The following is a 17274-nucleotide window of genomic DNA, read 5'->3' as shown; positions in this document are numbered from 1 at the left end:
ACCAAAGCAAAATCCATGTCATGCAGAGGCCTCGAGTCTTCTAGATTTTCAACCATGACTTACGTAGTATTAAGTTAACATCAATCTACAAGATCTTCCCACTTATCCAACCGATTAATCTTGATCTATTGGAACTTTCATTTACTTAAACTTGTTTCAACTTTGACAGGACTTTCACTTACTTAGAGTTCACTCATTAAGATTTCAACACCTATCGAACATCTTATCACGATCTGAGGGAGTCCTTGCCCGATAAATGGGTAACATCTCCCCCTTATAATAACATATGAAACTTGGATAACATGATCAAAAGGCAATACAAGATAATGTAGGATCGTTGCACTAGACTTTTATAGGCTGTTGCGGGCACCTAGATTCCTTCTGGGCACCTGGACTATGACGTAGGCTCGTCCAATCAGCGTGCTCCAGTCGATGAGATAAAGTTTGGCATTCCGGGCGCCCTGATCGCGAAGGCGCTTACCCAAGCACCTCACCAGGGAGGAAGCCTCCTGGGCGCCCAAATCAGCTCCGGGCGCTCGGATCACGAAGGCGCCTACCCAGGCACCTCGCCCGGGAGGAAGCCTCCCGGGCACCCGGACCAGGTCCGAGCGCCCGGACCTTCTCATTTTGCTACTTTATTTTTCCACAAAACAAAGTTAGTCCAGAAAATAATATATAATGAAATATAAGTTTTGACAATCTTCGGACTGTCCGATCATGACTTTGAGTTTCGTTAAAATTCTAGGTTGGATCGACGCCTACTGTTTCCTCTTCGAGGAACACGTCCTCACTTACTCCTCTTAGGAGATATTACCTTTTGCCAGATCGGTCCTCCAGACTGTCTAGACTTCTGCTCAACATATGAGGTTTCAGGTCTTTTCGCTCAACGTCCGATCCCCGACCCGTCGTCTAGTCTTCCACTTGGTGTCTGCAACCCCCAAGACTTCCACCTAGAATTCGTGATCCTAAGATTTCGCCTGACGTCCTTATCCTACTAAGACTTTTTCCTAGTCCTCTGGACTAGGACTTCAATGTCTAACCATACCTAGGACTTTCCACCTGCCTAACCGTAAATAGGACTTTCTTTTGCCTAAGATCACTTAGGACTTTCCTACACACATAGTTTAGCTTGCTAGATCACAAGACAGCTTAACTTTGAACCCTTTACCATAATGAAAACTTAGGTTCGATTGTCTGGTGCTTTTTGCACCAACAATCTTTCTCTTTTTGATTATGGCAACACAATTCAAACCTAAGTTTTAAGCAAGTAGAAAACCATATAGATAACAAGAAACGCTAAGTAAGAAACTTTTTCAAAAACTAAGTTTCTAAGATTTTGAAAAGGAACTAAGAAATAATTTTTAAAGAGTTCAAAACTCCCCTAAAACATAGTATTTCTTAGCCTTTTCCCTTTAACTACATACATAGATACGAGGTACCATCATTAAGTACTGAAAAAGATTTCTTATACAAGCTTAGTTAAGAAAACACTTTAGTTAAGTACTAAAAATATTTTAAAAATTCTAATAAAGACGTAAGTACTTATCTTTAAAAAGATTTTGATCTAGTGCTTAACTATTTTTAAAAAGATTTTGAGAAACTACTTAACTACCTTTTTTTAAAATTTTTTCGATAGAGTACTTAACTATATTTTAAAAGATTTTGATGAAGTACTTAGCTAACTTTTTAAAAAGATTTTGATAAAGTACTTAACTAGTTTTTAAAATATTTTGATAAAGTACTTAACTAGTTTTTAAATTTTTTTGATAAAGTACTTAGTTCTTAGTTTTAAAAAGAATTTTGATAAACAACTTTTAGTTAAGTACTTAGTTTATAAAAATTTGATAAACAACTTTTAATTAAGTACTTAGTTTTAAAAAGATTTTGATAAAAAAACTTTTAATTAAGTACTTAGTTTTAAAAAGGAAAAACTCTTTTAGTTAAGTACTTAATTTTAAAAAGATAAAAATCTTTTAGTTAAGTACTTAGTTTTAAAAAGATTTTGATAAAAAATTTTAAAACTCAAATACCTAGCTACTTTACTCTATTACTCTCCCTTTGTCATATATCAAAAAAATTTTAGAGAAAAATTTAATCTCCCCCTTAAATGAATCTAAGTGAATGCTTTTAAGTTTGAAGGAGAACACTACAAGAAATTGGGATTTAATAACACTTAAAAAATAATATTTTTTTAAAAAGCATTTTTTTTTACAATGCTTTTAACAACACTTAAAAGCATTGTCTATGTTTTATATTTCTTATTAAAGACAATGCTTGTTCACTTAACCGTTGTTTATTGGTATTTTTATTGGGTTAAAGACAAATACTTTTCAAGAAAACGTTGTCTATGATCATTTTTTTAATATATATTACAACGGTTCCCCTCCCTCAAAATTACATGAAAACCTAGCCTCCACAACTATCTCCACCAACCCTCTGTTTGGGAGGAGATGAGTAAAGGGAAGGGAAAGGTAAACATGGGTAAAATGAATTTTTACCCTTGTTTGGGAGAGAGTGAGCTATGAAGGGGAAGGGGAGAGAAGGGTAAAGCTTCCCCTTGCATGTTCGGGAATAAGCAAAATTCCTTACACCCCAAATTGGGGTGTAAAGAAGGATAAGGAGAAATTATTACAATTATATCCTTATTTATTTTTTCACATGCAGATTTATTAAAAAAATAAGAGGATATTTTTGTAAATTTATATATTTAACCTTCATTCCATCCCTTTCCTCTCACATAAACTTTCCCTCCCTTCTAAACAAGGGTAAGATAAATATATTACTTTCCCTTCCTTTCCCTCTCATCCCCTTCCATCCCCTTCCATTAATGAACCTTACCTCACCCCATCCAAACAGAGGCCAAAAGTCCATGAAAAACACATCTTCGCCAAAACCCTCCTTCACGCTGCCCTCACTAGCCTCCTCCGCCACTCCTCCGGAAGGAGCTCGAACGCTGCTCAAGAGAGCCACTCAGGCACAGCTTCAAGGAATTCATATCCATTTGGAGCGATCGCGAAGAGGAGGGTGGGAATGGGATGAAGCTTGAAGCAGATTGCAAGGATAAGACACATTAGATGAGCTTCACCCAACTCTGGAGCCCTAATTCTACCACCAACGACAAGGTCGACGATGATGGCAAAAGCATTGCGGATGAGGTATGAAAGAAGAATCTTGAGCGGTGTTTTCTCCGATTTGATGTTTTTTTAATAGATAAATAATTTGGTTTTTGTTACAAATAAATGAAAAGCCTGATCTCACAGAGGAGAAGGAGATCGATTGCTCAGAGTCGAAAGCAACCATTTTGCGGCCGGATTCTTTCCGTTTAAGAGCTCAAAGGAGGTGTCGAAGCCCTCAATGACACCATGTGATCTCTCTCTTCTATCGCTCCTGCCATCAAGGTGTTGCCTTCCCCATCTCTTCGACGGCCGACGAACACTTTGACAGTGGCTCCGGCACCAAGCACTCCTACAGCGCCAAACCAGCATCTGACGACGCACACCTTAGCTTGCAATTGCAGCATCCTCCGAGGAAGACGAGGTGGTGTTGGGCATCAAAACTGCATCGCCACATCAAGATCACAGAATCAAGGAGTATAAATAATGGTTGTCTAGGTTCATTTACCTGACCAAGATGGAGTTTGAGAATTTCTTGTCGGAACCACATTCTATTTGATATACTAGAGGGATTTTGATCCGACCAGATAATTGTGAAGAACCTTTATGGCCTAATAGGGATGGCAAACTGAGTTCATTTCATTAGGGGATGATCAATCTTATTGAAGTTGGTGCTTTTGGCTTATCTCTGATTCCATTTTATTGCTGAGAATGTATCATTAGAGGATCACTTTATCCATCTCAATATATCTTTGTATTTTATGGTTCATTCTTTTGCAAGAGACTTTGCACATGCACCATGAAAAAATTGATGATCTAGAGGCTTCCTTGATTGGGTACGAGGCAAAAGAAACTAGTGATGAAACTGAAGAAACTATGGTACGTGGAAGCTAAGCAAAGCTTGATTAGGAATTGGCAGATTTCTGCAATCATTGTTTATTGTGTCTTTGCTCTTCAAGACATGACATACTCTGAGGTAGCATGATTTGTATGAATATCTATTTGTCTATTCTTTTTAAAGGTTATCATTCTGGTTATGCATGGAACACATTGTTCTATTAATAAAAGTATGAAGCATACACATGTAATGATTAATTTGGTTAGAGAAAGAAAACATACTGAGAACACAAAGTATGTTAAGTGGAATATATGGAAAACTTTGACAAATATGCAAAATAATGTTATCATAAATCATGGGACACAATAAATAGCAATTGTTTTAGAGTAAAAACAATCAGTTCACATGCCTTTTTCTTTTAGAAAAAAATACTTGCTCTTCAAAATATAATTCTTGCTAATATTAATTATGATGTATGATAAATAAGGAGTTAGCATGAGGAAGTTATCATTTATGTTTCTCAAACTATAGTATAATGCAAATAATATAAAATTTCAGATTTTCTTTTTATGGGCTGTGAGCAACAAAAGATTTGGTGGTTTGAACTTTTCATCTAAAGATGTTGGTTGAAGTGCTTGCAATCTCAGGTAAATATGTCTGTGCATCTAGAACTCTAGAAGGCATTCTAATATGGTCATAATTGATCATTAAATTGAACTACATGTGCAGTTAACTGAAAGGCTCTACATTAGCTGGAATAGTTGCATCATATTTCATCAATAACCTAAATATGCTAATTTGTTATTTTCAATTTAGAACTTACATACCACTTGCTAAAAGTGAGAGTGGTCCATGTAATTATGTTACTCAAAACATTAACTATTGGGTGATAGACAGATTTTATTCAGAGTTAGTGGTGACTAGTTAAAATAAGAATGCTTTCTTCCCATGTATAATCACCACACGATTATTGTGAGTTATGATTGTTAGAGTGTATACTAAAAGTCTAGCTTTTGTATAAACATTTATTTAGAAATAAGAAACACATTGGTCAAATGTCTACATTTATAAGTTAAGTGTAGTTGTTCAATTAATTTATATTGTAGATAATATGGTGTGTGGTGTCACACAGAGAAGATCATGTTATCAATTCTTTGTAAATTGTAAATAGTAGCTCACGACTAAGATGGAAAGGAACAAACCATTGGAATAGTCGTAGTGTAATTTGGTATTGATTTATCTTAATTATAAAATTACACTAGTACACTCTCAATGTATTGAGCAGGACCATTTAAGGTAAATTTTTTTTGTACTGACTGCATAAAAGAACAAGACCTTTGTTATTATGGAAGTGTGTGCTCTTAATCCTGATATAATAGCAAGCACATATATCTAGTATTTATTTCTTTGACTTATCAAAGGGTGCGATTTAGTTCAATAAATCAATAGGCCCGATAAGTTGAGAAATGATGTTATTTATAGTGTGTGTTGTTGATTATAGAAGGAAACTGTGTCCTAGTAATTTAGGTTGATGATGTCCCCAAGAGAAGCTCATAAGGATTGTCATGTAAACCCTGCAGGTGGACTTAGTCCGACATGACGATAAGGTTGAGTGGTACTACTCTTGGAGCTAGATATTAATTAAGTGAGTTGTCAGTAACTCATTTAATTAGTGAATATTCTATATCTTAAACACAGGGAGACTAACACACTCATGATAAGAAGGAGCCTAAAATGTAATTTGGGATTGGTGCGGTAGTTCGATAATAATTCTTTAGTGGTATGAATTATTATTGATGAAATTAAGTTGAGTGTTCAGGGCGAACACGGGAAGCTTAATTTCATCGGGAGACCAAAATTAATTCCTCCTCTCGGTCCCTATCGTAGCCTCTTATTTATAAAGTATTATACCCACCCATACCCACCTTCTTACCCATCCTTATGTGGCCGGCCAAGCCAAGCTTGGAGCCCAAGCAAGGGCCGGCCAAGACATGGCTTGGTTGGGATGAAGTGTGGCCGACCCTAGCTTGAGTCCAAGTTTGGGTGGCCGACCAGAATAAAATTAAAAGAATTTTATTTTTTTAAAATTTTTCTTATGTGGAAGCCATGATTTTAAAAGAGAATTTAAAATTTAAATATTTCCTTTTATAGCATTCTACAAAAGATTAAGTGAAAAGTTTGATATCTTTCCTTATTTGTAGTTAAAAGGAAGATTTTAATTTTTGATAAAACTTTCCTTTTTTGTAACCATCCTCATGATTTAAAAGAGAGTTTTAAAATTAAATCTTTCCTTTTATAGTTTCTACAAAAGATTAAGAAAAGATTTGATATCTTTCCTTATTTGTAGATTGAGAGGAATATTTTAATTTTAAAGATAACTTTCCTTTTTGAAAATCATCCACATGTTTTAATAGAGAGATTTTAATTTATAAAATTTCCTTTTATAACCAACCATGAAGGGAAAATTAATAGAGAAAATTTTTATTTTATAAATTTCTGGAAACAAATTAGGAAGTTTTAATTTTGTGTTTAAAACTTTCCTTGCTTGGATGATTAAGAGGTGGCCGACCACATTGAGTTTGAAAGGGAAATTTTTTATTAAACTTTCCTTTCATTGGCTAAGAGAATAAGGAAGTTTTTTTTTTTTTTTAAATTTTCCTTATTTGCCAATACCAAGGAATATAAAAAAGAGAGTAGAGGTGTCTCACCTCATAACTTATGTTTTAGTTTTCCTCTCTTCTATTTCCTTGGTTGTTGACCGGCCCTTCACATCCTCTCCCTCTCTTATTCTTCTTCCTTGGTCGGAGGCATCTTCATCTCAAGGAGCTTGGTTGGTGGCCGGATCTTGCTTAAGAAAGAAGGAGAGATAGGAGGTCTTGTTTCTTAACATCCCTTGGAGCTTGGTGGTGGCCGAACGTCATCTTCTCTTGGAGTTCTTGTGGTGGTCGAAACTTGCTTGGAGAAGAAGGTAGCTTGGGTGGTTCTCATCTCGGTAGATCGTCGCCCACACGACGTCCGAGATAAGAAGAGGAATACGGTAAAAGATCAAGAGGTTGTTGCGTACAAAGAAACGTATAACTAGTAATTATTTTCCGCATCATACTAGTTTTCTTTGTATAGTTTTTGAAATACCAAACACAAGAGAGACATATGATTCTAGGTTCGAGTTTGTGTTTTTTTTGTTTTTCGAATTTGTGATTCGATTGTTCCTTTTGGTTAAACCTAGGGTTATATAAGGAAATTAAATATTAAATTTCTTTAAAAGGCTTTGTCTAGGCGGTGGTGGATGATCCTATACCCAAGAAGGCCTAGTGCCTCGCCATGCAGTCCTGGAAGCCAATTTTAGAAATTAATATTTAATTGAATTTGTAACATGGTGGATTTGAATCAATAATGTTAAGCATTATTTGCGATCCAAGTTTAAACCACTAAGAACAGATAAGTTAAATTTGGAATCAATAATGTTAAGTTCCGTTTGTGATTTCTAATTTAATTTCTAAAGAACACAATAGGTTGTTAGTAAAGGTTCAGGACTTGTACAAAATTTTTGTACAGGGGAACCGGTATGATATTTTGCATAGTAACTAACAATTGGGATCAGAGCTAGGGTTTGCCTCTGTGTGTTTGGTTTTTAGTTTAATTATGCACATGTCATACATAATTTAGGCAAGATAATAGTAAGATATGCTAACTTTGTGGTTGCAGGCTCTAACTATTATGACTTATAGATATTGTGTGTGATTGGACCCTTGGACATGTCAAGGGCATTTTATTGTGTGTGTATGATTGTAATATTAAATACAGCAGGAGCTGTATTAGTTATTAGGATTTTACATTTTTGTTTCGATCTAGATTACATGTACATTTCTTTGTGGAATATAGGATCGATATATGTAAAATTCTATTTTTGTCGTGGATCGTATCCTTGTGAGGCATGGTACTATTTGTGGACCAGAGGCGTAGTGGAAAAAGAAGCAAGATAGATGCGACGACTAGACCCGATTGCGGTGGCTAAAGATGGCAGCAGCAAGGGTTGACAGCACACGGAGGACAGTGACGGAAAAGACCATAATAGTTGGAAAATTAATTTCCATATTTATTGCTTTTATTTACTGTGATGTGTGTGTGCATAGTTTAAAATTCCTCACATTAAATAACTAAGTGGGAGAGGGATTAGTAAATAGATTCCATGGTCTCCATTACTGGTTTGTAAGTGATGCAACAAACTTGTGTGTTGGCTCTGAGTGTCTCCCTCCCCATCGGATGAGTTTGTTTGTAGATCACTAGATCAAACTTTCATTTTGGATGATTATAGGAAATTAATTAGGAGCGTGCGATCTTCCCCATCGGAAGGGGCACAATCTTATTTAATGGACTAAGTATCAAGTAATGGTATACACTTAGGCACATTTAATAGTATCATCCCCATCGGAGTCACTGTTATTAGTTGTGTGACCGAAGGAAAACCAACTATTAATTTGTCATAAAGATAGGTTGACAAGATAATAAAATTAAACCCCCCCTCTTACAAATGTTGAGACTTTGTATACGTCCACACTATCGTGGCATACAAAATTTGCGGTGTTTGAGGTAATTTTATTTGTCAAGTTGACAAGATAATAAAATTAATGGGTAAAACCCCTCTTACAAATGTTTGAATTTGTATACGTCCACACTATCGTGGCATACAAAATTCACGGTGTTTGAGGTAATTTTATTTGTCAGGTTGACAAGATAATAAAATTAATGGGTAAAACCCCTCTTACAAATGTTTGGATTTGTATACGTCCACACTATCATGGCATACAAAATTCACAGTGTTTGAGGTAATTTTATTTGTCATAAAGATAGGTTGACAAGGTTATTAATGGGTAAAACCCTCTTCTTACAAATGTTTAAATTTGTATACGCCCACACTATCGTGACATACAAAATTCACGGTGTTTGAGGTGTTGGTGAATTTAAATGATATTGTTTTGAGGAATCAATATTATTTTAAATTCAAAATTTTGACCAAATATTTGATCAAAGACAGATCAACTATTAATTTTATTTGTCATAAAGTTAAGTTGACGAGATAATAAAATTAATGGATAAAATCTCTTAAAAATTGAATTTGTATACGTCCACACTAACATGGCATACAAAATTCACGGGGATTTTGAAGTGTTGGTCTTGACCAAATATTTTTATGATTCTTAGGATTTCAAATGCTATACTATAGAATAGACTTAGTAGTCCCAATTATGATTGGAAACAAACTTGGACTCTAAGGTGGTCTGTCCTCTAAGAAATGAGAACAATAAAGGTATATTTTATTCATTAGTTGATACATGTTTAGTGGTGGTATCTACCGGTACCTGGTGTGTAGATACGGAAACCACTGATCATGTCTGTAATTCATTGCAGGGGTTACAAGAAACCCAACAACTATATGAAGGGAAAATCACCATCTACATGGGCATTGCTGTAAGAGTAGCCGCTGTTGCAGTGGGAGATGTTTATCCTCAGATAGGAATAAAACATGGAATTGTCTTTACGTATCAAGTTTAGAAAGAACTAGATTTCAGTTTCTAAACTATTCAAGGAACTTGATATATTCTTTTGATTACAAAGTTGTTATCAAGAAAAAGAGGGTAGTTATCTATTCTAGTACGTTGGTTGACAATTTATAAATTCCACGATGCAACAAATGGAAATTAATAACACATCTTCTAACTCTAATAAGAGAAAGTAACCTTCGGAGATGAACCAATCATATCTTTGGCATATAAGGATAGGTCATATAAACTTGAGTAGGATTCAGAGGAAAAGAGCCGATGAACTTTTAGGTTTATTGGTGGTGGAAAACTTTCCAACCTGCGAGTCTTAATTGGAAGGAAAAATGACCAAAAGGCTTTTTAAGTCTAAGGGGTATAGAGCCAAAGATGTGTTGGAATTAGTTCATTCTGATTTGTGTAGACCTATGACTATCCAGGCAAGAGGTGGTTTCGAATATTTCATCTGTCACGCCCCCAGGTAGTCTCTGTCCGAAGAAATTTCGGCAGCATCTCCCCTGTACGACGGACAATATGAAGCTCAGTATACATATATCTCTATACCTCGGCCACACACGGCCGGAATAATACAATATAATTAAGAAACAACTCACGCAGTTTATATCAACATTCCACACAGATATAATATATGATCAATCCACGCAGTTTAATAAGGAAAGACGATATAGAACCTCGAAGATATATGTAAACAGCCTATTCCACTACAACGAAGAAAACAAATCCACGAAGTAATGAAAATACAACCGCAGCGGAAAACAAAAGTAGTAAACCCGAATGTTCAATGTAAAGTCCACAATACAAAACCCACATCACAAGTATATAAGATGCAAAAACAAAACATATCCCGACAACAGGCAAATCCTCGCGATAAAGGGGCTAGCGACTGGAATCTCTCCTGACGGCCTCAACCTGAAAAATAGTAACAACGGGGTGAGTTCAAAGAACTCAGCAGGTAAACCAATAGACATGTACAACAATATATATCCACCAGTAAAAAACCTAAGGTACAGTCTCCTAAACCATAGGATCAATAGTACAGTTCTCTAACCATACAACCTACGGTACAGTTTCCTAACAGTATAACAGATATGCATAGCTGAAATAAACTGTAATAACCAGCAATAGGCATAAAGTACAGTCTATAGCAAGAAAAATAAGAAAATGCATAACTGAAATAAACTGTACTCACCTGCGAGGCTTGTGCAACTGACTGTGAACATACACAGATAAAAATAGTCAGAGCAAAAGCATATAACCTGTATGCATGTCAATCATATGCAATCACCAAAATGCATCAATCATAAGTAATGCAATCTGTGCATATGATGCAAATGACATGTCCTGGTCACCCCTACTGCCATGCTCAGCCGTCTCACACACAATGGTGAGACCGAGTGGGTAGGGCTGTGACAACCGTGCACTCTGCCGTCACTACCCCTGATGAGTGACCGAGTGGACGGGATGCTGTCGGAGTACACCTATCCTCCTGCCTCAAACATAGTGAGGGAGCGTAACGCTCTCATCTCCCGGTACGCAATGACGGGGAGGGACCCCGGTGTGCTACCACGCTCCTGTCACGCTACCCATGAGCGTCCTAGCGGAGCACTACCGGGCAATCTACCCTACACACCCTGAGTGCTGTGCCACTACCCATGCAGTGAACACGTTGTGTGCGGGTCCATGTAACCGGCCGACGAGCTCAACAATAATGGAGTCGTCAATCGCCCAGCATGCAATCATGCAATATGGTGCATGCGGCTACAGTATGTCATACCTGAACATAGCCTCCTCCATATATGTGTGTGCCAAAAAGGTAAACGCATATATATAACCATGATATAAAAAGCATAAATCCAAAGACATCACATATAACAATGATATAAGTATCATGAATCCAAGAGCATGTATCGCACATGTAAAGCAACTAATCCAGTAGAGTAAAGCACTATAGATATGCATCTCTATGAACATATATACACATGGCAAGAGATAAAATATCCAATCCTGAAGTAAAGCAACTAGCAGATGAAGCATGTGATAGGTATCAACTAGCTAAGACCAGGGAAGAAATAATCTACTATCTACCACTAGTAAATATATATAAGCTACATATATCATAAGACATTATCAAAAGATAAATCAAAGGGTACCCGCCTCAAATAGAAGGTACAATCCCAAATCCGAAGTCAACGTCGAGACGCCTGTCTCGAATCAGAATCCTGTGTCAACAAACAATATATAGATTTTATTTAGCTAAATCCAAATGAATAGCTAAATAAAATCCCTAAAACTAAATTAGGGCAAACCCCTAATCAGCACAACCTCAATCCACATATTTAAACCTAACGGTCAATTAGGGTTAGTTACCTAATCCCTAATCACCAATTAGATTAGAAATCTAACGGTTGATTAGGATTAATAACCTTAACCCTAATCATTCCATTAGATTAATCTAAACAATTAATTCTAATCACAATCACTAATCATGGATTAATCCAATGTATTCCTAATCCCATTCATGAATCTAATTCATCAACACATGAAACAATTACTCCTTACCTTGATTCTCAACTGCTGGAAGGAGGTCCTGTTGAACAAAGGTGAGTTGCTTGATCAAGAACACCACAGAGCACAGTGAGAGGAATTTTCCTTGCTGGATCAGAGGAATCACAGCTAGCCCTGCTGGAATTCTTCCCCACTTCAACTGATACCTCAATCACAGCAAGAAGGAGACGTCCAAGCACTGATCCAGGAATTACAGCAAGTAATTAGATCCGACCTCTCTTCCTCCTAGTTCAAGATCGAAAGAAAACCACCAGAACCTAGATCAGAGCCTCACCTCAATGGATTCAATCGGATCACAAAGGAGAAAGCGATGATCGGCCACAAGGACAATCCATAGGAATCCGATGCTTCTCCTAGCCCAGAACTGGAAGACGATCACGAATCCAACAAGGAAGATCAACACCGAAATAGAGCCCTAACCTCCAAGATCGGCAACAACCAGAGAGAGAAAAGAAGGAATTAGTCGCTCACCTTCGAAACCCTAATTGCCCCCTTTACACCGGCGATCTAGTTGGAACCAAATCGGTCCAGTGGCATCGAATACACCCAATCCCCTCCAAGATCTGGTGAACGGCAGTGGAAGAAGGTGCACAGCCGCCAACGATCTGCTCCCCTGGTGGCGCCTGTGTCGGAAAAGAGACCGCCGAGCAGAGAGGAGAGGCGATCGACCACAATATCTGCCGAAGCAGAACCCCTCAACCAGATTCGGCTTGTCTTCCTCGGCACCGTCGAGCTCCGGTGACTCCACTGGTTTTCCGTCGAGCTCCGGTGACGAGTCTCCTCTGGCCTCGGCGTCGATTGATCCGCGAGAGAGGGAACAGAGAAAGAAGTGAGGGGAGATCGGGATCGCCTCGGGGCAGAGGGGAGGAGAGGAAATAGAATCGGGTTCGACGTTTTGGGGGGAGAAGGAATAAAAGAAAAGGAATATATAATTAAAACATTTCCTCACTTAAACGGGTGTCCCAAACAGGCTTTATCTGAATCCGAAATTGATCCCCTCAAAACTCATCGTACGAGCTCCGAAAAATTCCCAGAAAATTTCTAAAAATTTCGAAAAAATTCTATAAGACTATTTCTCAAATAACCCTATTATTTAAATTTTCGAGATCTCACATCATCTCTTTTATAGATGACTATTCGAGATACGGGAACATTTACTTGATGCACCGCAAGTCTAAGTGCTTTGATAAAGTACAAGGCTGATGTGGAGAAATGTTAAGGTAAAAGTATCAATACACTATGGTGAGATCATAGTGGTGAGTACCTTTTAGGAGAGTTTAGGAGTCACTTATCAGAAGTCAGGATTCAATCCCAACTGACTGCACCTGGTACACCCCAACAGAATGGTGTAGTAGAGCGAAGGAATAGGACTCTTATGGAAATAGTTAGATCAATGATGAGTAATTCAGAATTACCAAATTCATTTTGAGGATATACTCTGGAAAATGGAAGTGAACATAATATCTTCTAAGTCAGAATCCTCTACTCCCATAGAATTGTAGAATGAGTGTAAGCCTAGTCTAAAGCATATTCAGATTTGGGGTAGTCCAGCATGTGTGCTAAAGGGAGACACTGATATATTCACTTATTTGTGGGTTATCCTAGAGAAACGAAAGGAGGTCTATAATCCTAAAAATCAGAAGCACCAATGCCCGATTTTAGAAAAGGACTATGAACCACAGGCCCATGAGTAAAATTGTTCTTAAGGAAATTAGAGAAGACACGTTTAAACTAGTACCAACTGTACAAGATGTGATACCACGAGAAACTGCAACATGTGTCACAAATGATACACAATTGCCTAGTCGTAATGGGAGGGTTGTGATGCAACCTGAAAGATTCATGTTTTTTTTGGAGAGTCTTCGGACTTGATCCCTGGTGAACATGAACCTGATCTCCGGACATACGATGAAGCTGATAGATCGGATGCGAGCGATAGAGGGGGGGGGGTGAATATCGCTTCTTTTAAAACTTTACTTTATCTTTTTAAAACACAAAGTTAAGCAGCGGAAATTAGAAACAGACACATTTGTTTACTTCGTTCGGAGCCTAGCTCGACTCCTACTCGAAGGCCCGCGGTCCTTGACCGCACCGATGGGCAAAGCACTATAACTCTTCTTTCCGAAATCCTTCGGAAAGAAGCAAATCGTACAAATGAGCAAGATAGTAACACCCTACTATCTTGCTTAAATAAATTAAGTACAATACAAGCTTATTCTAAAATAAAGTATACCGACAATGATTTGAAGATGAAGCTTTGATTGGCACTTCCGGACGGTGTGAGCTTGCTGAACTGATGAAGATTTGTAATGCGTGTTGCTTGCAGAAAAGAATTTGAGTCGATCAGAAAGTTATTCTGGCCTCAGACTTCGAGCCCCATTTTATAGGCCTTGGGCGTTTGGTCGACCGATCCCACTGTTCGGTCGACCGAACCCGCTCCTTCCTTCCTTCCAGGCTGGAGTCTAACGCTGGCTCGATCTCTGACATTAACTGATCTTTAATGGTTCGGTCGATCGATCATGCCTGTCGGTTGACCGAATAAACTTTTTCCTTGTTCGTTGCAATTTGTCGAGATCTTTATTTATTGCACCATAAATGTTGATTAGATCGGTTGACTGATCCCTGAGTTTGGTCGACCGATCGACTTGTTTTCCTTTGCTGCTGATCGGTGTTGATGAACTGGCTGAGCTGAGTCATCAATGTTCGGTCGACCGATCTTACTGTCCGGTCGACCGATCAAACTTTGATCGGGCTCGGACTCTATTCAGGTTTGATCTGAATACTGAACTAAATTTGCTTGGTTCGGTCGACCAATCAAGTGGTTTGGTCGACCGATCGAACAAAATCTGCAAAACAGTGTTAAGCAAAACACCCTACAAAATCTAGATTAGCACAGTAATAAAAATACATGAGTAATATAAAAGACAGTAAAACTGTCTTGATCTCAACATGGAAACCTTTCCAGGTTCTTCAGTTAGATCAGCGACCAAAGGTTGTTCCCTTCGGGAACCCGACCTCACTGTCGCTCCTCCAGTTTGTTTACCTCAACCTACCTGCCAAACTTTGATCCTTCAGATCTAGTTTGGACTTTTCACTCAACCTTAATCGGCTCCCCAGGACTTTGCTCTTGATCTTCAGTCCTCCAGACCTCTCGATCACACTGCCAAGCTTCGGGTTTCCTCGACCTTCTTGGACTTGCACCTCGGTTCCATGATCTGCTAAGATTTCTCCTGCCTAGCCTCCAACTAGGTCTTTCCTGGTTGAGTAAACATCCTGCACACTCAGTCAACTTGTTAGATCATAACAAGACTTAACTTGAACCTTTGAAAACATCAAAACTTAAGTTTGATTCTGGTGCAACTTGCACCAACAATCTCCCCCTTTTTGATATTTGGCAACCAAGGTTCAAAGTTAAGTTAAAAATATGCAACAATTAAATAAACAAGCAATTTAACTTTTAATTCTTCCCTTGAATTAAACAACTCCCCCTGAATTCACTATCTCTCCACCTTTGACACACATCAAAGGGGAAGACAAACCAAAAGGGTTGAAATGTATAACAATTTTAACTAGGTGCTAAAAAATTACGTGAAATGAAAAAGTTAATTTTGATATTCAAAAATGTTTTGAACTAAGTTAAAATTTGAAAATATTTTGAAAATTTTTACTAAGTTAAAAAGCTATAAAATAATTTTGAAAAGAATAATTTTCCTAAGTTAAACACATATTTTGAAAAATAAAAATTTTACTAAGGTAAAAATAATTTTGAAGAGACAATATTTTGAAAAGTATTCCTAAGTAAAATATTCTGAAGAGAGTAAAGTTTTACCAATAAAATAATTTTACTAAGTTAAAATTTCTAAAAGCAACTTTCAACGTGATTAAAAAAATAAGTAAATAAAATTTTTTGGTTCAAATGTTTGAAATTATTAACACCTTAAAAAATTAGCTAGGTTTATAAAAAGAATACTAATAATCTAGTATAATTAAGATTCTCAAGATATAGTAATTTTGAAAGATTTACCAAAGTTTTAAAAAAAATGTTACTAAGTTGTTAGAAAAATATTTTACCTGAGTTTTGCAAAAATAATAAATTTAAAAGTCTAAAAATATGAAAAATAAGAATTTTGAATTTTGAATTAATTTTTTAATGTAAACACAAAAAGATTTTTGAAAAATAGTTTTAAACATTGTTTAATAAAAATCGAAAAATATGAATAAACATTAGGATTTTCAAAAATGTGAAAAATGCATAGGTCAAGGCTCCCCCTAAATTGATGACAACCAAAAAGTCCAAGCATGGGCAAAAAGACTAAGGAAAAAGTCCTTATGATGAAATGTCCAACCTTTGTACAAAGCTAACTACCATAAGATAGTAGCAATAGACTTAGGTTGGTCAATTTGAGTATTTTAATACTAACTAGGTTTTTACTAGCTAGTTAACCCTAATTGATTCATGTATGTTATTTAAAGCCCAGATTTATAGCGATGCACTGACATAAGCATCTGAAATCTTAGGCTAGGTCTTAAGCATCTCACCCATTCTAAGTTATCAAACAAGGGATCCACCGTGCTTGTGAGATGCTGGCTCCTAAATCTATAGGATCATGCAATTCAACAGTAGGACCTAGGCTACTCCAGAAAATTTAAAATATTTTGAAAGAGTTTTGAAAACCAAAATTTGAATAGGGATTTTTACAAAAATAATTTTTGAAAAATTATAGTAGTAATTTTCAAAAATAATAAAACATATTCTATTAAACACAACTAACAAGTATGAAAAAAAAAAAAGTAACCAGAAATACAAATTTTAGTACAAGGTTCAAATACATAACTCTGATAGGTCACACTAGTCCAGAAAGACATATAAAGAGTCAGATGTCAGGAGGTGGAGGATCATGGGCAGCATAAAAATAGCTAAACATCCTAGTCTGCCGTGCCTCCAACGTTTCTACTCGTCGAGTAATATCCTGACGAAAATCTGTTAGCTGATCTTGAAACATCGTTTGAAGAGAGTCGAAACGACCAAAAATATCGTCCCGGAGCTGACTGAATGGATCACTAAAGTGAGGAGGAGGAGCTGTAGAAGAAGTCGCCTGAGCAGCATCAAAGACTGGAGTCTGGGGATACTCAATAGCTAATGGTGGTATATAGGGCTCCTCTACAGCAATGGGGAAGTCTTCAGCATCGACTGCTTCCT

General features: G+C 37.0%; 1 long non-coding RNA gene across 1 annotated transcript; it reads left to right on the top strand.

The window, feature by feature from the left end:
• Nucleotides 1-2861: 2861 nt before the first annotated feature.
• Nucleotides 2862-4640, top strand: LOC122049071. Its single transcript, XR_006130806.1, has 3 exons — nt 2862-3155; nt 3261-4089; nt 4510-4640. It is a non-coding gene; the product is annotated as an uncharacterized LOC122049071 (long non-coding RNA).
• Nucleotides 4641-17274: the final 12634 nt, after the last annotated feature.

The sequence above is a fragment of the Zingiber officinale genome, chromosome 2B (genome assembly GCF_018446385.1).
Source record: "Zingiber officinale cultivar Zhangliang chromosome 2B, Zo_v1.1, whole genome shotgun sequence".
Lineage (NCBI taxonomy): Eukaryota > Viridiplantae > Streptophyta > Magnoliopsida > Zingiberales > Zingiberaceae > Zingiber > Zingiber officinale.
The sequence above is the reverse complement of the archived record's forward strand: the minus strand, read 5'-3'. Positions and strand labels throughout refer to the sequence as shown.